Below are 19028 nucleotides of genomic sequence, written 5' to 3'. Positions count from 1 at the left end.
TCACTTCTAATGGGAAACATTTACTGGCACCCATGTGTAGTCGGCTTCAAGTTCTCATCAGATAAAAATGTTGTGACAATCACAGCCTAATTTGTCTTGAGTGTTTTGCAAGACTTAATGATAGTACTGGTTTTGATCTTCTAGTGCAAATGTAGCTTTTTATTATCTGGGAATTGTTTCTTCTATATTTTCAGAACCACCTAAATACATTTTGGAGGGGATAAGATCTGTCTTGTTTTTCTTTTCTTCTCTCCTTTTATTTGGTTCGTATCTTGCTTTCACTTGTTCTGTTTTTAAGTTATCATACAATAATAGGTTTAATTATGTTTTTCATACACACATATGTGTTTTGCTTATATTCACTTCTGCTTACCTCCCCATCCTTCCCCACCCTGTACACATTCCCTCTCTCTCTCATGGTAAATCTCCATCTACTTTCATGTCTCACAGGTGTGTATGTAAATATGTAGTAAAACATAGATCTCACAAATGAAAGGAACGTGATGCTTTGTTCACCCATTGTGCTCCATTCCCTTTCTCCTCCACATCGTCCTCCTCTCTACTTATTTAATCTGTATTTCACCTCTGTGGGAACGCATTTCCTTGTTGAGTCTGACTCATTTCAATTTAGCATGATTCTGCATGCTTCATTTCTCCATAAATGGCATGATTTTATTCTTCCTTTCAGTTGACCATAGCATATTTAAGACTGTTTCCTCATATTTTGGAGAATAATACAATCCCATCGTTTCTCCTTCCCCTTCCCTTCCTCCCTGCACACCCTCCCACATGTCACTCCCTTGCTTTCTTTCAAATTCATTTAAACTCTTTTTAAAATGATGTTATATAGCATATAATTTATCCATTTGTGTTTAGCCTGATTCTATGTTTTAAAGGATCCTGTGACTAGTTAGGCAATAAACACAAGTGTGAAATTATCTTCATGATATGTTGACTTCAATTCCTCTCTGTGTAACCCAGAAGTAATAAAGCTGGGCCATATGGTAGATTTATTTTAGCTGTTTCAGGAAACTTCACACCAATTTCCATAGTTGTTACATCAGTTTCTATTACTCTTGGAAATGTATGAAAGTTCCCTCTTTCCAACATTAGCACTGCATTTGTTGTTATTTGTTTTCTTGACGACATTCTCACTAGGATGAATGAAAGTGTCTGGGCAGTTCTAATTTGCATTTCCATGCATTTAATGATTCTGAACACTTTTTTTTCTATGCATAATGGCCATTTGTACTTCTTTTGAGAACTATCTACTTGATCCATTTTGCCTACATGTTGAGTTTTATTATTTCTGGTGCTTAATTTTTTAGTTCTGTCCAAATTCTAGATATTAATCTCCTATCAGAAATTCAATTTTTTCCCCATTAGGGTGTCTTTTCATGCTACTGCTATACAGAAGCTCTCTAACTAATTCTTTAACAATTCTTGTGACTATTTCCTGGGCTTTAAAGTCTTTATCAAAAAATCTTTGCCTATGCCTATATCTTGAAGTATGTTACCTATGTAAGTTCCAGGTTAAGGTATCTGACCTATTTTGAGATGATTTTGTGAGTGGTGAGAGAAAGTCTTTTAGCTTGATTCCTTTATGTGTGTAAATCCAGTTTTCTCAACAATGTTGGATAATGAGTCTTTTATCCAATGTACATTTTTTATGCCTATGTAAAAAATAAGGTGGCTCTGGTTTCATGTAGTTGGATCTAGGTTCTGTGTTTTATTCCACTGGTTTATGTATTTTTTTTTTATTCCTGTATCTTCACTGCTTTTGTTACTATGGCTCTGTAGTATAGTTTGAGATACTTCCATAATCACTTCCTGTTAATGATAGCTTTTGCTATTTGAGGTATTCTGTGCTACCATATGAGTTTTAAAAGTTCTAAATCTGTGAAGAATGTCATTGGAATTATGCTAAATATGAATATTATTTCATTATAATCATTTATAGTTAATTCTTTTAATCCATGAACATAAGATGTTTTTCCATCTTCTAGTGACCTTTTCAGTTTCTTCCTTAATTATTTTGAAGTTTTTAATGTAGTAGTCTTTCACTTCCTTGATTGGTTTAGTCCTAATTTTTTGTTTTTGTAAGTGGAGTTATTTACTGATTTCTTTCTCTTCAAGGTTGTTATCCATATATTAATAAAATCTATTGGAAGTGTCCATATATAATAATTGCCAAGTGTTTAAATAATACACAATAAATTTTGTCAGCCATCCAATAGTTAATATCAATCAAATTATAACCAATATCTAATATTAGGTACATATACATTACCTTGCATAAAAAAGGTCTCCTCTAAGTATTTTAACAGAGAGGAAAGAAACTATAAAGAAAAAGACTATTAATGAGAAGTGAACTTATTTTGCTGACTGGAGGTTGAAGGTCCCCCTTCCCTAGTACTGCTTAGGAATCATGGGGCCTGCACAAGCAAGACAAGGGCTCTACACAGATCCCAGAATCCCGAGCTAGAGAAGCAGCTTATTCAACTCAGATGCCAGCTGTAGAACCAGCCCATGTCCTGTAGATGTAACCAACTGTCTTATTAAATAAGAAACACAGAACCAATGCAAAAAAGAAAGCCAAGAGATCAGAGCTAAGAGCCTTACCGGCCTGCTGCAGCTAGCCTCTTCAGCCAAGAGACCTCTCCAAAAGAGATCTACTTCCTGTCTGTCTGTCTTTATATAGACTTTCTGTTCTGCCTTCTCATTGGTTGTAAACCCAACTACATGACCACCTCATCACTGCCTGTTTGTACAGACCTCCAGATCTTCTATGGTTAGTATTGAGATTAAAGGTGTGTGTCTCCAATGCTGGCTGTATCCTTGACCACACAGAGATCTACCTAGCTCTGCCTACCAAGTGCTGGAATTAAAGGCATGCACCACAAACGTTCAGCTCTGCTATGGCTTGCTATTAGCTCTGACCCCCAGGCAAATTTATATATTAACATATAAATAAAATCACATTTCAGTACAAATAAAATATCACCATAGTGTCCACTCTGGGAATTTTGACCATATATTAATTCTCTGATTTTGTAATTGTCTATGCAACATATTTTAGCTTTAATTTGGAGCAATATCAAATAATTACATTTTATTTGTGTAACCAAATTTTATAATATCATACATGCATACAGTACACTGTGATCACATTTACCTCCCGATAGCCTCTCCATCTCTACCCCATTCTAGCAAACTCACATCTTCCCAGCTAGTCTCTCCCCTATTATCATATCCTTTGTCCCTTCTTCCCTTTTTTTCTGTTTTCTTTATCTTCTTAGGCCTCATGTAGGTGGTGATAACTGCTGTGTGGTCATGACTGCAGTAGACATGCAGTTTCCAGAGGACAGGGTCCACCATATCCTTCCCCATCCCTCAGTTGCCAGAGTCCTCTGTCATCTCTTCCATGATGTTCTTGAGCTTTGGATGGGTGATACAGATGTCTCATTTTTGTGGCCAAACAGTCCACAGTCACTTATTCACAGCACTCTGACCTCTTACGTGTGTCTGCCCAAAGTTGCTTCTTTGACCAAGACCACTAGTTGCACTAACCTGGGAGAATAAATGTAATATTTATAAGGCAATTTGACTTCTTGTCTATTTGACAAAACAATGGTACTAGAATCCTCCAAAAGATCTATGACCTTCTAAGGTATAGGCTTCTGGCAAATCCTACAGGACTGGGATTCTCTCCCATGAATTCTAAAGTACCGGACTTGTATTCTCACCTGTGAAGAAGGTCACAAATGCAATCCAGGGGCAGTTGGTTATCCCCAGCGTGTCTTAGCTGGTAGCTCAATATTATAATACAGGGTCTCCAGCTGAGAGTGATGACTTTTTTTCCCTCAATGGCCTGCATCGAGACATCCAACACTATGAAATGTAGCCAACTGGGAGGAAGCTTCCATTTTGACTCAATCATAGCTTCTCTCAGTTCTCTATCTAGAGTGTTTATTGTCTTCAGCAACATGGTCTCACTGTCTAGTTCTGGGCATCAATGAGTGATTCCAATAGTCTGCATTGTCTTGGGGACCTCTGAGAGTTTCCTGGCCAACAACTCAAGGGGAGGGTTTGATCTCCAAGCAACTTTCAGCCTCATGAGTGCTCAGATTATAAGCAGAAGCCACTATATGTGGCTCTTTCTTTTTCCTATTTATTTTTACTTGTTTTGAGACTGAGTCTCATAAAGCTCAGGCTTGCCTTGAGTTCATTATACAGACAAAGTTGACCTGAAGCTCCTGATCTTTCAGACACATTTCAAGCACTAAGATTACAGAGGATCAGCACCACACATGGTCTAGTTTTTCTCTTTACTGTGCATCATCACAGGACTTTACAGAACAATGTTCATGTAGCAGATACCTCAACTGAGCTGGGAAAAGTCACCCCACAGAAACTGGTATTTCCTGGGAATCTGAGAATCTCTTGTGATATTCTTTAGACAATTTTCAAATTTTTGTCATGTGGAGGAAACAACTGAAAAAGTCTGCTTCAAAGGACCTGCACCAGGTGGGACCCTAGAGCTTAAAGGAGATGTGGGCACATGCCCTCTATGACTAACACAGAAGCCATCTCCAATTGATAACCACTTGCAAATGTAACTTTAGTTTCTTCCATGGGAGTGTCACAAGAGAAACAAACTACTCTTAAGGATAGGCTGCATGCCCAGCAGTAAATGGCCAACAGAAAAGGAATCCATGACAACTTTGGAGGCTCCTTGTCTCACAATATCATATCAGGGATCTTCCTTTTTTAAAAAAGAAAATAATATTATTTTTTATTTTCATTTCATTTCATTCCTAATTTTCTTCTCTCCTTTTGCCCTACAGGTCCTTTGAGTAAATATTATAGCTTCCAATTTAGTGATTTGATGGGATACCTGAATATGTGAACGAGTGGGTCTCTGTTTCTTGTGCCGTCTCTTGGGCTCTTTTCCTTCTGTTTGTTTTGCCCAATTCTGATGTTAGTTTTTATTTTATCTTATTGTATTTTATTTTATTAGTATCCCTAAGAAGCCTGTTTTTTTTTTCTAATGAGAGAGCAAAAGGGAATGGATCGAGATGGGAGGGGAGGTGGTGAGGGACTTGGAGAAGTAGAGGGAGGGGAAACCTAAATCAGGACATATTATTGTAGCTTGAATCCTAATTGGTCTTATTAAAACTCGGAGCCAGACATCAGGGTAAATGCTGAAAGATCAGAGAGAAAAAGGAACAAGCCACAACCACCTCTCACCTCACCAACTCCTCAGCCTAAAAGACTGAGCTCCTGTCTCCCCCCCACCTTATATTCATTCCTCCTCCCAGCCATATCACTTCCTGTCTCAGCTGCCCTAGTGCTGGGATTAAAAGTGTGTGTGCCTCCCAAGTACTGGGAGTAAAGGCATGAGATCCCAAATGCTGGGATTAAAGGTGTGTGCCACCACTGCCTGGCCTCTATGGCTAACCTAGTGGCTGGCTTTGCCCTCTGATCTTCAGGCAAGCTTTATTTGTTAGAGCATACACAAAATATCACCACATATTATATGAGGGGAAAAACTATTTTTCAATAAAAGGAAACAAAAAATAAATAAATAAAACACACAAACAAAACCCTCAGCTTTAAAGGATCTTGAAGCAATCCCACAGTAGGACCCTCCCTAAGCCATAGCCTCAGCTATAAGTTGCTAAAGTTACCAGTTGTCTCAGTTTCTGATTATAAATGCAGTGTCTTTCTCTTAGGGGAAAATCATCTTTAAATGATTTCAAAGCCTTACTTAACTCTGTAATGAAGAGAATCTACAAACTTGTAAATATGATTTGCTTTTTTCTTAATTAGAATGACTAATGTTTCAAAATCTACTTAGGTACTTTTCACTGTTCTGGATGCTAGAAAACATAGTTATTGTAGTTGATATTTCTAAATTGTTTAGTTAAGTTACATAGTAATTTAAAGTTCTTGATTTAACAACTAACAATTGCAGCTGTTTATAATGCTTAATGCTTGGCAAATACCAGCCTTCTTACCAGCCTTTAAATTTTTTTTTTTATAAACAGGGTTCTTATTTTCACATTGCTTATAGGTAAAATAGAGCATTTCTGTACTATGAAACTAATTTGTAGTTATTTTGCTTACTTAAGCTAACTTCCCAACTAAAAGCCAGTACATCCTTGAATAAATGATGACATAGTACTTCTTTTTCCAATATATCATGTATGAAATTGAAAGTCCATTTTAAAAAGAATATATTCTTCAGTGACTTATGGAGGAAACTCCCTAATGCCTAGTGAATACATTTTTTTCTTAAAGGCACATAAAACTGAAACATATGACAACAATTTGGAGTCTTCAAAAATATTTTAAAATTCAATTTTAGTCACCCTTAAATGACAATATAATTTGAGCAAAATTTTTCTATACAATAAGATGAAATTTTTACTTTACTCTCATATCTTATTTATGAATATTTTCTAGTTTCTAATTTAAAAGCTTAGCTTTTTAAATTAGTAAAGTTCTTATTAGAACAGTCAAGGCAAGGCTCTGGTAAAGGCTATGGACAATGTTTTATGTAACAAAAGCAAATATCTTTGATGTTGTATTTTTAAATGATGGCTATGACCTTGTCCAAGCATTTTTAAATGATGGTCATTCTTCAGAATTTATTATGTGTTTCACACAAACTACAGTCTATTCTGAATAAAGAAATAAAATTTAGTATTGATTCATTTGTGGTATTTAAGGAAGTAGAGATACTTCAGAAATAAGTTATTCATGATAGTTATCTACATATTTACAATTATTTTCTCTCCACGTAATATAAGTACAATTTTATCAAAAAGTTTTTAAATATTTTATTGGCATCCATTTGTCTACTTATGTAACACCTAATATATCTGATTGGTTTCTATGAAGAATTAAGCATTAAACTTAATAGAAAAATAACAAGTACATCCAATAGAAAAATATTGACTATAAATGCAACTGTCCATTGATGAGCATTCAAGTCAACCAGAGGAAGTTAGAGTGTGTGGACAGGAAGCCTGCATTGCTTAGCGTAAGCACCTATCCCATGGTCAGTAGAGAAAGGCTTCTCAGAAATGATGGGCCATTTCATAGTCCAGAAAGTTACTACATATAGATTTATAGCATTTCTTATGTAATAATACTTAAAATATTTGGCCTTCTGTGATAAACACAAAATGCAAAATAAACTTAAATATTTTTAAATTCTTAGGAAGTCACCTTAAGTCTTGTTATTAAAATATTGCTTCCATTTAACTATAATGACAAGAGCATGGAATGTGTCCAAGACCTAACTACTGTTTGATTGAGCTCTTTGGAAGTATGTAGAAGACAGCCATTGACTGATTTAATAAATCCTTACTGATTTTCCCAACTTGTAACAAATGGTGCAAGGTCAAGAAGCATAAAGCAAAGATTATTTCCTTTATGGAATTTGGATTACTCAATGGCAGACTCTGAACATTTGTTCATATATTTCTACTAGTAAAACTACTTGAGAAATATTTATATGTGTTTATCTACACACACACACACACACACAAACATATATATATGTTTGTGTGTGTGTGTGTGTTGTATGTGTGTGTGTGTATGTCAGTTGCCCAGCTAGACACATATACCTGCACACTCACACAAAGATGAATATTTACAAATTTCATGTATGTATACATTCTAAAATACATAAACATTAAGTTTAGATTCACTGATTTATAACACTATCAAATTATTTTTTTGTTCTAAGAAATTATATAAAGACAAATAGAAGTGAATTTTCCTTTTCATATATGATCTATACAAAGATACAATTATCCATTTGATGAAATAAAAAATGAGATCAACATATCCACAATAATTGCAAAAGAAAGTTTATTTAATGGTCTAACTTCTCCAAGAATAAATATGTCTGTGCTTATGAATTAACAAATGCAAATGGTTTGAAGATCAGCAGTTTCTATACTGGGTTCTGAGAACAAAGTCTTGCATAGAAGGACTCATTTTGTTACTCATTTGTTACTCATTTGATTAACACCACTTTAGGAAGAAAGGTTCACACTCTTGAAAGTAAACTTAGCTCTTAACATTTTTCTTCCACTGAATATAAACACACACCTATATATATATTTCCAGTTATTTTTGAAATAATTGGCAGTCTAGGTAATCTAGCTCCAACCTTTTCCTTCAATCCCAAACACTTCAAAACTACCCCGGTAGCATCATAATAGACAAAAATAATATAAACTTCAATCAAATTTCATTAACATCACTTCATTGATAAAAGTAAATATGATTTATTTTTTTAAAGGAGAAGAAAAAGGGGAGGAGGGAAAAGGGAGAGCAAAGAAAGAAGTGTGAGATGGATGAAAATGGAGGTAGAAAGAACAAAATCCATACAGCGATTTCCTATGCACTCAGAAGTCTGAATTGAGAGAAGACAGTGATTTCTACCCATAAGAATAAATGTGTGCTGGTTTGCAAAAACAAACATGATCAGGTTTTGACACATGACCTTGTCTTCTCACAAAAGTTGAAAAAAGATTTGGGTGTGGGTTTTTTGTTGTTTTTGTTGCTGTTTGTTTGTTTATATTCCCTTTAAAAATGCTTGCAAATGCCCTTGACTCAAGGAAGAGAATTCATTAAACGGATTTTGTAAGCATGAAGCAAAGAATAAAGCTTCCTCCAGAATAAACTGTACTACTCTTGTTCTGCACAGTAGGTCTATTGTAATTAGCTGACTAGAAATCTGGATAATAAGTCACTAGCAATCATCGATTTTAATTGGATGCAGGAGGCCGGTCCCAATGAATGCTGTACAGTGACAGGAAAGCCAAGGGGAAGAATTTCCAAGCTGACTAAATATCACATCTGGGTGAAGCATGCCTGCCTCTTTCTTTTCCTTTTATTTAACAAATATTGCATGGGATGAAGGAATGTCAAGGCTAACCTCTCTAATACAGATGCGAAACACATGCCTTTGCACCAGCTCAAAGCAAGATGACAGACACTGGCGGCACTGTTGTGGTTTGGCAGTTAAAATCCTCCATTTTCATTAACTTGTGGTTCAAAGACGCTACCACGTTTAGGAAAAGATGCTGCCTTCTCAGTAACTAGTGTGTTAAAAAGCTGTGTCCGGAAAGCTAAACAGTTGAAAGAAGCATGTGCAACAGGGTCCAGCTAATTCTGAATACTTAACAAAGAAATCAGTAACACTTCAGCCGCAGTGAACACACAGGCTCTAAGAGAAACTATTGTGCATATATTTGCACGAAACATTTGTCCCAGTTTCACCTGTGACTGCTTATGAGAAACGGCACAGCCAGTCCTCTACCCTGAGTCACTGGGACCTTGACTGAGTACAACACACAAGAGAAAGAACATCACGTGACAGAAGCAAGCACCTCTCTCCAACCTCAAAACTAACCCAAGATGAGGGAGCTTCCCAGGTTGGTGCTATGGCTTCTATTTTGTTATTTCCTCATCCCCCAAGTTAGAAGACAGCCACATCAAAACCCTAAACTCTCAGGTTCTCCAGATTGTTACCAGAACTTCTAGGGGCCCCACCTGGAATACCACAAGTTACAAAAAATAATAATAATAATAATAATAATAAAAATAAAAAATAAAATAAATAAATTAGGGCCCCTTACAGTGTTCCTAGTCTCATGAATAAGAAAATGTAATTTCTACAGAGAGAGTTCTCATAATACCTAACAATATTTCAAAGATTACAAATGTCTTTGTTCTGTTTCTCCTGAAGGAATGTATACAATGGTTATGTGCTCATAGTACAATGTGATGTCAGCACCAGTAGGTGACCGACTAGACAAATAACCGCACAGCCATAGAATGAGCTGCAATGAAACCATAAAAGTAAATAACTAACTGTACAGGTAGAAATATGGACTGCTTTATGTCATATGGAAAGCATCATTAATTCTCAAAACTGAATGTCTATGCATGTGTATTTTCTGTATGTGCTATAGATGAAGTATTTGGGTTCCTAAAAATTTATATATCGAAAGTCAAAGCTGATACTTGGTAGTAAGGTCTTTGGGAGCTAATTAGCTAAAGAGGGTGGGGGCCCCAGGAAAAGATTAGCATCCTTACCAGAAGAGAAATCCCCCTGTCCTCTGGAAGTCAGTCATTTGTGGCATTCTCTCTAAGAACCATGGCATGCTGGCACACTGATGTCAGATGCACAGCCTCGAGAACTGTGACAAATGAATATTGCTTAGTCTCCCCAATTATGGTAATCTATTAGAGCAGGGAAAAGGCTAATAATTGTCAATAAATGGAAAAATTTCAGGGGGCACCAATGTGTCTGATAATGATTGCTTTTACAGCATGTGAAGTGTGCTTTTCTGGAAATAAGAGACCTGATTTGGGGTTCAGTTTTGATTTTTATGTCATTTTCCCATATTAAGATTCAGAAAAAATGTTCTTAAAGTAACAAACTCTTAAAGCAAAGTAGTGTTTATACATCAGCATACATCTTAGAGATAATAATGAAAAAATATAAAATCATGCATGACAACATACATAAAATATATAAAATTAAAGACTAGTGCTACTCTCAGAACAGATTCCCAAGTAACAGAGAACAAGGGTCGAAGAAGAGACTGACAAGCTGTGTTGTCACTAGCAAATGCTTCATCTTAATGGAGGTCTATTGCACGAAGCCTAATTGGTCTTATTAATAAAAACCCAGAATCAGATATCAGGGTGAAAGCTGAAAGATCAGAGAAGCAGAGCAGCCAGCCACCAGACTTCTTACCTCTGCTGACCTAAAACCACTGAATTCCTTTCTCCTTCTGCCTTATCATCCTTTCTCCACCCAGCCATATCACTTCCTGTACTCACCTCTCTAGTGCTGGGATTAAAGACATGAGATCCCAAGTGCTGGGATCAAAGGAATATGTCACTACTGACTGGTTCTGTTTTTCTTTTAGACTGGATCAATCTTGTGTGACCCAGGGTGGCCTTGAACTCAAAGAGATCTCTTTGTCTCTGCCTCTGTCTCCTAATGCTGGGATTAAAGGTGTATGCCCCCACTGCCTGGCCTCTATGGCTTGGCTCCACATTCTGATCTTCAGGGAAGCTTTGTTAGATCACAAACAAAATATCACCACAAAGGTCAAACATCCTTCATCTTTACATTATTACTTAATAGATCACAATAGCTGAATGAACATCTCTCTTAATTTTATAAGGTTAATGTCAGTAAATGGCAAATTAACAACAGAATATCAATAAACTTTTGAAATTCCATGAACATCCATCTCACTCATTTATTCAATGCATGTGTATAGAGCCCGTTTAGTATTCTTGGCTATAATCACTAGAAATACAATAATAAATTGAAACATTTGAGATTTCTTATATGAAACAGAGAAAAATCAAATCACAGAACAAATTTTTACTTTTATTTATGGAAATAACTAAGGAGAGGTATATGGTACAATAAGAACTAAATGTACATTTGTCTAGTCTGAAAAGGATTTCCTGAAAAAATACTGAAACTAGGATCTTCAGGTTCAGCAATAGATATGATGATGAAGCAATAATGTGGGGATAAAACACTCCTGAATTAGAGATTATGTGTGCCAAAGACCAGGGGGAGAGCTCTGCCCAGCTTAGGATGCTCCTGGACATATTATCCTGAGGGCAACGAGAAATTGACATAAATGTAAAGCAAAGTAGTGTTGAGATTAATTTGATGACTTTCCGTAGAACAGACAGGGAGAAGGAAAGCATTGGTATAGAAAAAGAGGTAGGCTAGGCGGCTGTGAATGTGGTGGTAGGGATGGTGGTAGAGACAAGGCCTGACAGCAGACTGCTCATGTGACGGGGAGGGGCCACTGCTGGAACTAGAATCAGCCTTGCACAGCTGGATGAGTGATCACACTGTTCACTGAGGTTGCAGACGTTGGAAAGGAGTGATGGAAAAGACCAGGAATTTTGCTTTACAAATACTTGACGTGTTTTGAAACAGCAAAAAAAGGGGGGGGGGTCTTCAGAATTGGATTTCTGAAACCAAGGAGGGAGATGCAGAGTTTCTGAAGGAGGGGGTGCATTATAGTGACTGAAGGGGAGACAATACAAAGTCACGATTGCTACTGAAAAGAGGTAAAAATAATCTGTATTTAATGTTCTTTTTTTCCTATCCTTTTCATGGAATGAATTGATTTTAAATATTAATTCATTTCGTATTGAAGCCTGAAAAATATTGCCTTGTGAAGCTAGGCAATGAGCCCAGACATTGAACCATTACAGAGAAAGCAGCTGTTTCTAGTGTAAAAATCTTCAAATGCAGCTCAAAATATACTCAAAGAATAAGAGCGAGGATTCTCCCAATGTTCTTCCCATCTGACCTATCCTTCATAAAATCTTTACGACAAGTGCTTGCTGTTTCCACTCCAGTTACCAACACATCTGAAATTACATGAGGAATCAGGAAGAGGAAAACGAGCTCCTATGAATAATGAAGAATATGCACAGTCAGTAAGATTATCTTTTTTAGTGGAAAGAGTCACTAAGTAGAGTAAGTCTGAATTCTAAATCCATTTATTCTTTAGTTTTTGTAAATGTAAATGTATTATATTTATTCATTATCATCATCAGTGAAGCAGTGAAAATATCTATAAAGTAAAGGTAATAATCCTTCCATAATAATTTCATTCTTATTCCCACAAAAAAGAGCTCATGATTCAGCTTGTACATTTCTACATTATATTGCATAGTAGTAACAGAACATTCACAGAGCACATGCTTTGTTTGTTTGTATTCAATTAAGGATCATAGCACATTACTATGTAACTGACTGCCCTCACTGAACAGTCATATTAGAAATTTCTGGACTACAGTGGATAAAGTTATAACAAGTTTATTCTCCCCAAACTCATAGTTCATTCATAATTGAACATATTATAACATGTTCAACCACTTTCCAATTGTTGGATGCCAAAGACAAATAACTAGTTTATATAATAAAATTATGTAAACTCATGTAATTTAACTGATATTAAAAATCTATATTAATAGTGATATTGTCCAGCCTAATTCAGAGACATGGCATTTTTTGCATATTTCTTCAACATTTGAACTAAAAAATGAAATATTTTCATCTGGATTTGATTGAGCAAAGTAAATTGATACGTTTTCCCAAGATAAACTACAGATGTTGTCATTTCCTATACACAGGGGACACTCATTAATCTTGAGTAACCCTCTGAGACAGAATATAAGCATCACACACTCAAGAGGGAGAAAATAATTCACCATAAAATACACACAGAACAAAAATAGACTGTATTGAAACAATTCCAGTGAGTATTACAGGTGATATCTAATGTCACTGCTGTAGTTCACTTTGTGGGAATTATGAAGCTCCCAGGATTAATCCTGAGACACGATTGTGTGAATTCCTCAGCACACTTTGAAGGAATATGTGAAGAAGAGTTGGAGATACTATCGGAGCAACTAAACAATGTGAATCTGTTGAGAAACGCTGTGTTTACGTAGACTAACTGGTGTCAGGTCCTGAGAGAGGTGTACCTGGACACAGGTGAGTACTGACGGGAAAAGGAGGGGTAAACATCTGGTTAGGAAAGTCCATCTGTCACAGGAACAGCCTGTCACAGACTGCTGCTCCAGTTTGCATTTCCTGCCAGTCCTGACACACTGACATACCTGCCTCCAGAATTCCAGACAGAGCTATGGATTTAATATCTCCATAGCATGCTACAAATCAAGCAGGCTCAGTAGACATAGTTACTAGGTAGTTGTCCAACACATTGAACCAGAAGGAGCTCACATCTGGTCCATTAAATTCTTTTATTGTGATAAAATACAGCATAAGTTTACCATGCTTCAGTGTAAGGCTGGATGGCATTAAGAATATTCATATTGTTTGTCACTGACACCATATTTCAGTCATCTTTATAATGATTTTATCTTCCTACAGAAAAACTGTGTGCATTAAACATCAACTCCCAACTTCCTTCTTCCTCACTCATCATAATTCTACATCATCTAAGTAGAATCAAACTTTCTCTAGTCTACATTGTAGATTAGACTGGGAACATTTTTTTAATGTTTTTTTATCTCACAGGAATAAATGTTTAGGGACTCAGTAACAGCCCTGATGAATGCATGCGGTGGGTAGTATCATGTTGAATATAAGCAATAGTGAGGAATCACATCGTGAGACCGTAAATAAAAAACCCTAATGGTCCTTTTTAGAACACCTTACATTCAGGAGAACGATCTGGGGCCCACAAGAGCTGCCTTTAGCCTTCTACAGGGGTTGATGCCTATCACTAATGGCTTCTCATTATACTCCACCTCTGAAAAGCCACTTCACATGGACTACAAAGGCCCTACCACATAAACCCGTCTTTAATAGACATGCTCAAAGCTATGTGTTCATAGTGGTATCCTTGCTGGACCCCAAATTTAACAGAATTAAAGGAGAATAATAGAATTTTCCATCTGGAAACAGGATCATTTTGGTGATCTAGAGCTGCACATTTCATCTAGCTTATGAAGCATGAACTGTAATACTGTCTTCATATTCTCAAGCCTTAGACTGGGTGTTTTAAACACTCCAACAGGTTGGTCCTGATTCAGTCTCTTATCATGTCTCTTTGAAATAAGACTACTTCATTTGATTAAAAATTTCATATCATCATCCTCCCATTTTTATAGAGAGATCTATGACAAAACCTAAAATGATGAAATTGAATTCAAAGAATATTGAAAATATCCTATTAATTAGATGCACCATAATCTTTGAATGTGTAAGGAATTTTCTTCAGTTGGAACCCTGTGTTAAAAATTAACTCCTTTCCACAGAACAATGCTTACACTGAATAAAAGAAGTTGTCTAAGTGTGTGTTTGTGTGTATCTGTGTGTGTGCGCATATGCGTGTGCAGGTGTGCATGTGTGTGTGTAAATCAGACTGTCCCAGATAAGTAGCCAGTGACAGAGGGCTAAAGTCAGTTGTTTCTTATCCATCTTGATCATATTTTGCTGTACAGTTTTGATAATATGCCTTTCTTACTTCAGCTCCTCATTTTGTTAACTAAAAAGATACTTTGGTGAAGCAGATCCCCTGATCTCTAAAGCGCACCAAAATTCCCTTGCGGCCACCATTTCCTCACACTTAAATACTTAGTATAAATTAATTAATTTTATTACTATAAATAAGTAATGAAAACATCATTATAAATAAAGTATGGTTTTTGAAATTGGACATGAAGTCAACTTTACATGACAGAAAGAAATATACAAGACGTTTTTTTAATACCTTAAATGTGACTTCTTCAGGGAGGTCCTACAGAGTAAGACACTGTGACCTCCAGTTGAACTGGGGGACACATGTTTTCAGAGAACATGATGGAGTTTACATATTATCCATTAATTATTCTTTTTGTCTATTCTTTCAAGTCACTAATCATCTTGTTCTAGTGTTTCTGTACGCTCCTGTTCTGTGGCATACACTACTAACTCGCATTTATCTTTCATGTCAACCTGGTAGTCTCATTTACATACTTATGACATTTAAAGAAGCCGGGCTGGGGGAGAGCTTTACATAACATGAAATGCTATCATGCTGGGAATTCTCCTTTAATTTTAACTTTAAATTTGATCTTTTGGTTGCATGACTGACCACCGTATTATTACCTGTACAGGAAAAGGTCCCATCAATGGTGAATGTCCTAGGTCCACAGACCAAAGACAAATGCTGCCATTGTGTAGCACAGTATAATTCAAGGAATGCACAGTCACTGACAACCACTTCTTTCTGAAATAAGAGAATTTTCAAGGGGGAAAAAAAAACAACACATGTCTATCACTTCTCATTTTTACTGTACATTGAATTATACTGACTATACCTAGTTGACAATGGCATTTCCCCTTTTGTTTCTTTGAGGAACAGTTCATGGTATATCAGCTGTTTCAGAGACCTTTCATAGCACCATTCTACCTGTAATGAATAGAATACAGCACATCTTAGATTCCTGATCCTTGAAGAACCAAACAAGTAATGTATAACCCAGCCTACTGTAGTGTCCATGGGTGACCACACTCTTCATTATTGTTTGGTGATTTCAAGCTATTGGTTGACAAGTGTATTGAATTTTCTACTTTTGTAATGTATGCTTACACTTAATTGTCTATGCTTGCTAGGCCACAGATATACTTTTTAAATAAATAAATAAAATACATGTATTTTAAGCTTCCTGTGCAAGTTAATGAACTTGACTTTAGTTTCTACACAAATGAAGAGCAGGCCGGATATGGTCCAGGGGCAACACCTTCCTAGCTGTTACCCTACTTCATTCCATAGGTGGTATTAGGAAATCATAAACACAGAGTGTGAGTGAGCATCTACTGATATAGAGCAATATTTTCCACTGACCCATTCATGCATTTCTCTTAACCTGCTTCAACCTCATTTAAACACAAAGGAGGTTGTTCTAAGTGAATTTTGTCAAACCCTGATATTTCTAAAGCCGCTAGTACATAACATTTGACTATTTACAAACAAATATGAAGTTAAGTGCTAAAACTTGGGAGCAGATTTTTCTGTTAAAATTTTCCATTTTAACATCTTTTCTTGCTTTCCTTTGACAAGTAAGTTTTATGCGAATCAAAAAATTTCCAAGTAGTTATAAATGAAATGTTTCATTCACTCATAGATGGAATTTTAATGTCAGACAGGAAATTTTCGGGGATAGCCCAGCTTTGGCATCTAACAACACATGAATTTCCAAGGACTTGTGAAGGGTAAGGCAGCTGATCAACTCTGCCAGCAAATGCTACTTTCTTTTTCTCTAATTCCCATCTGAATCTCTGAAGAAGGGAATGAAATTTCAGAATATGAGCTGATTTGTTCATGTCTGTCTGTCTGTCTATCTATCTATCTATCTATCTATCTATCTATCTATCATCTATCCATCTATCCTAAGTATTGACCCACTCCAAGACTTTTGAGGTTGCATATGCACTCTAACACTGAGCTATACTTCTAGCTTTTTTATTTTTGTTTTGAAATAGAGTCCTGCTAAATTGCCCAGTCGACTTTAAACTTATGGTCTTACCATCTCAGACTCCCATGGAGCTGAGATTACAGGCATGTGCTACTATGCCTATAATTCTTAAACCTTCTGGGGGATGTTAGTATCATGGATATGTGACCATTGTACTCAAAAGATTTGCCATTTTGATAAAAGCATCTGATTCTTTGTTAATTGAACTAAAGTAATGATAAGATTTATTTTTCATGGTTTAGCTACTTGTATATGTGAAGTTCCTTCTAGGAATATATAATTTTTATTACTGTCTAATATGTAAGCAAAAAAAGATTATCAGTGGGCCATAAGTTGAATCATGGCCCAAACTAATGAAGTTTGATTAGAGCTTATGACTTTTACAATTCTACAAGTAAAAAATGAATGCCTGTCATTCTGTTCAATACTAACAAGTGCCACTCACATTCATTTCTTGAAGTTGCTGTTGCATTACCTCGAAGAAATCTGGAGACAGTTGTAGAAGAGAACTAATCATTAAAATAAAAATTAATCTATTAATTGTGTATTTATGTTTCACTCATTAATTTCATGTACAAGAATAAGTTAGAGAATATAAAGAGGCCATAGCAGTTCTTAATTCATATTAAACATTGATCAGTTTTAGAAGGTGCTATTGCTATATTAACAATGCTAAAATGCCCACCCTGCAGTCAACTTTGTTTTGGAGAATTCACATTAGATTTTTATTGAATGGCACATTTTCACAAAACTTAAGACTGTAACTACTTAATATTTATTTCAGTTAATAATAGAGGAACTAAACTAAGAGACTAGTGCTATCTGTATACTGTAGAATGGCTATTTATTATAGCAGGAAGAGAAAGAGAAAAATTAAAAACAGATTCTAGATCTTTAGCTCCCAGGGAGATTTTATTATACAGCCTTCGGAGCTGCCCTGACAGGGGCTGTGGAAGCTGCCTTCAGCTTGATGCTATTAAATTCAAGATAAGCTGGAACTAAAGGACCTCAAGTATTGTAAACAAAAAAAAATCTATGAATGGCCCTAAACTCATTTAGTACTTTATAATTTCACATCACAGAACTTTATAGATTACTGATAAATTAGACTACATTATAAAGCTGGACCAAGATATGATGGATATACCAAGAAAAGTACAAATTTTGGATTATAAATTGTATCATATACTGAAATCCTTTTATTGGATTCATCTGGGAGGCAGAGTGAGAAATGATTTATAATTACCTCAGTATTTATAATTACATAAGGCTAGTTTTATTTCATTATGTACATATTATTCATTTTGGGTTAGACAAAGGGTCAAAATGTTTTACATTTCAACAAATTCTACTTAATCTGGAAATCACTAAATGGAACTCTTTTATCAACCAAATTTGATGAAACACTTAAACAATACTATAAGTTCATGATATCTTCCAAAACTACAGTCTAATCTCTAAGTGCATCATAACGGTACTTTTGAGAGTATTTCAATGATCCAATCATAGCACATCATAAAAAAATATGTTTTGTCATTGTTTGGAAGGAGTCTGGTGGAAGACCCACCTCAATTCCTCTCCCCTATCTCTTTCCCTAAACCCAGCCCTTCAAAGCCCGCCAAACACAGCTCCTCCCCAAACCCGCCCCTTCAAAGCCCACCAAACACAGCTCCTCCCCAAACCTGCCCCTTCACAGCCCACCAAACACAGCTCCTCCCCGAGAGAGGCTCAAGACCTCTTCCACAGGATATATAAGCAGTATCCCAGAAAACAGGCTGTGGTTCTTCTGGTCTCATGTCCCTGTCTCCTCTCTGCGGCCAGGGAATAGCCAGGGAGCGCTTTACCCATTAAACCTGGACTGTTCCTGATTCGGTCTGACTCAGTTTGTTGCAAAGGTGGAGAGACCTTCAAGAAGCCTAAACCTTATCAGTCATATATATCTTCAACCTCAAGACCAA

The 19028-nt window shown here is 36.1% G+C and overlaps 1 protein-coding gene and 1 long non-coding RNA gene across 4 annotated transcripts in view; one reads left to right on the top strand and one right to left on the bottom strand.

The window, feature by feature from the left end:
• Positions 1–19028, bottom strand: part of Cfap299 (cilia and flagella associated protein 299) — a 497260-nt gene that overhangs the window by 273699 nt on the left and 204533 nt on the right. The window lies entirely within an intron of this gene.
• LOC131920375 (uncharacterized) lies at positions 9776–13574 on the top strand. Its single transcript, XR_009381643.1, has 3 exons — positions 9776–9885; positions 12436–12556; positions 13445–13574. It is a non-coding gene; the product is annotated as an uncharacterized LOC131920375 (long non-coding RNA).

This window comes from Peromyscus eremicus, chromosome 10 (assembly GCF_949786415.1).
Source record: "Peromyscus eremicus chromosome 10, PerEre_H2_v1, whole genome shotgun sequence".
Taxonomy (NCBI): Eukaryota; Metazoa; Chordata; class Mammalia; order Rodentia; family Cricetidae; genus Peromyscus; species Peromyscus eremicus.
The sequence above is the reverse complement of the archived record's forward strand: the minus strand, read 5'-3'. Positions and strand labels throughout refer to the sequence as shown.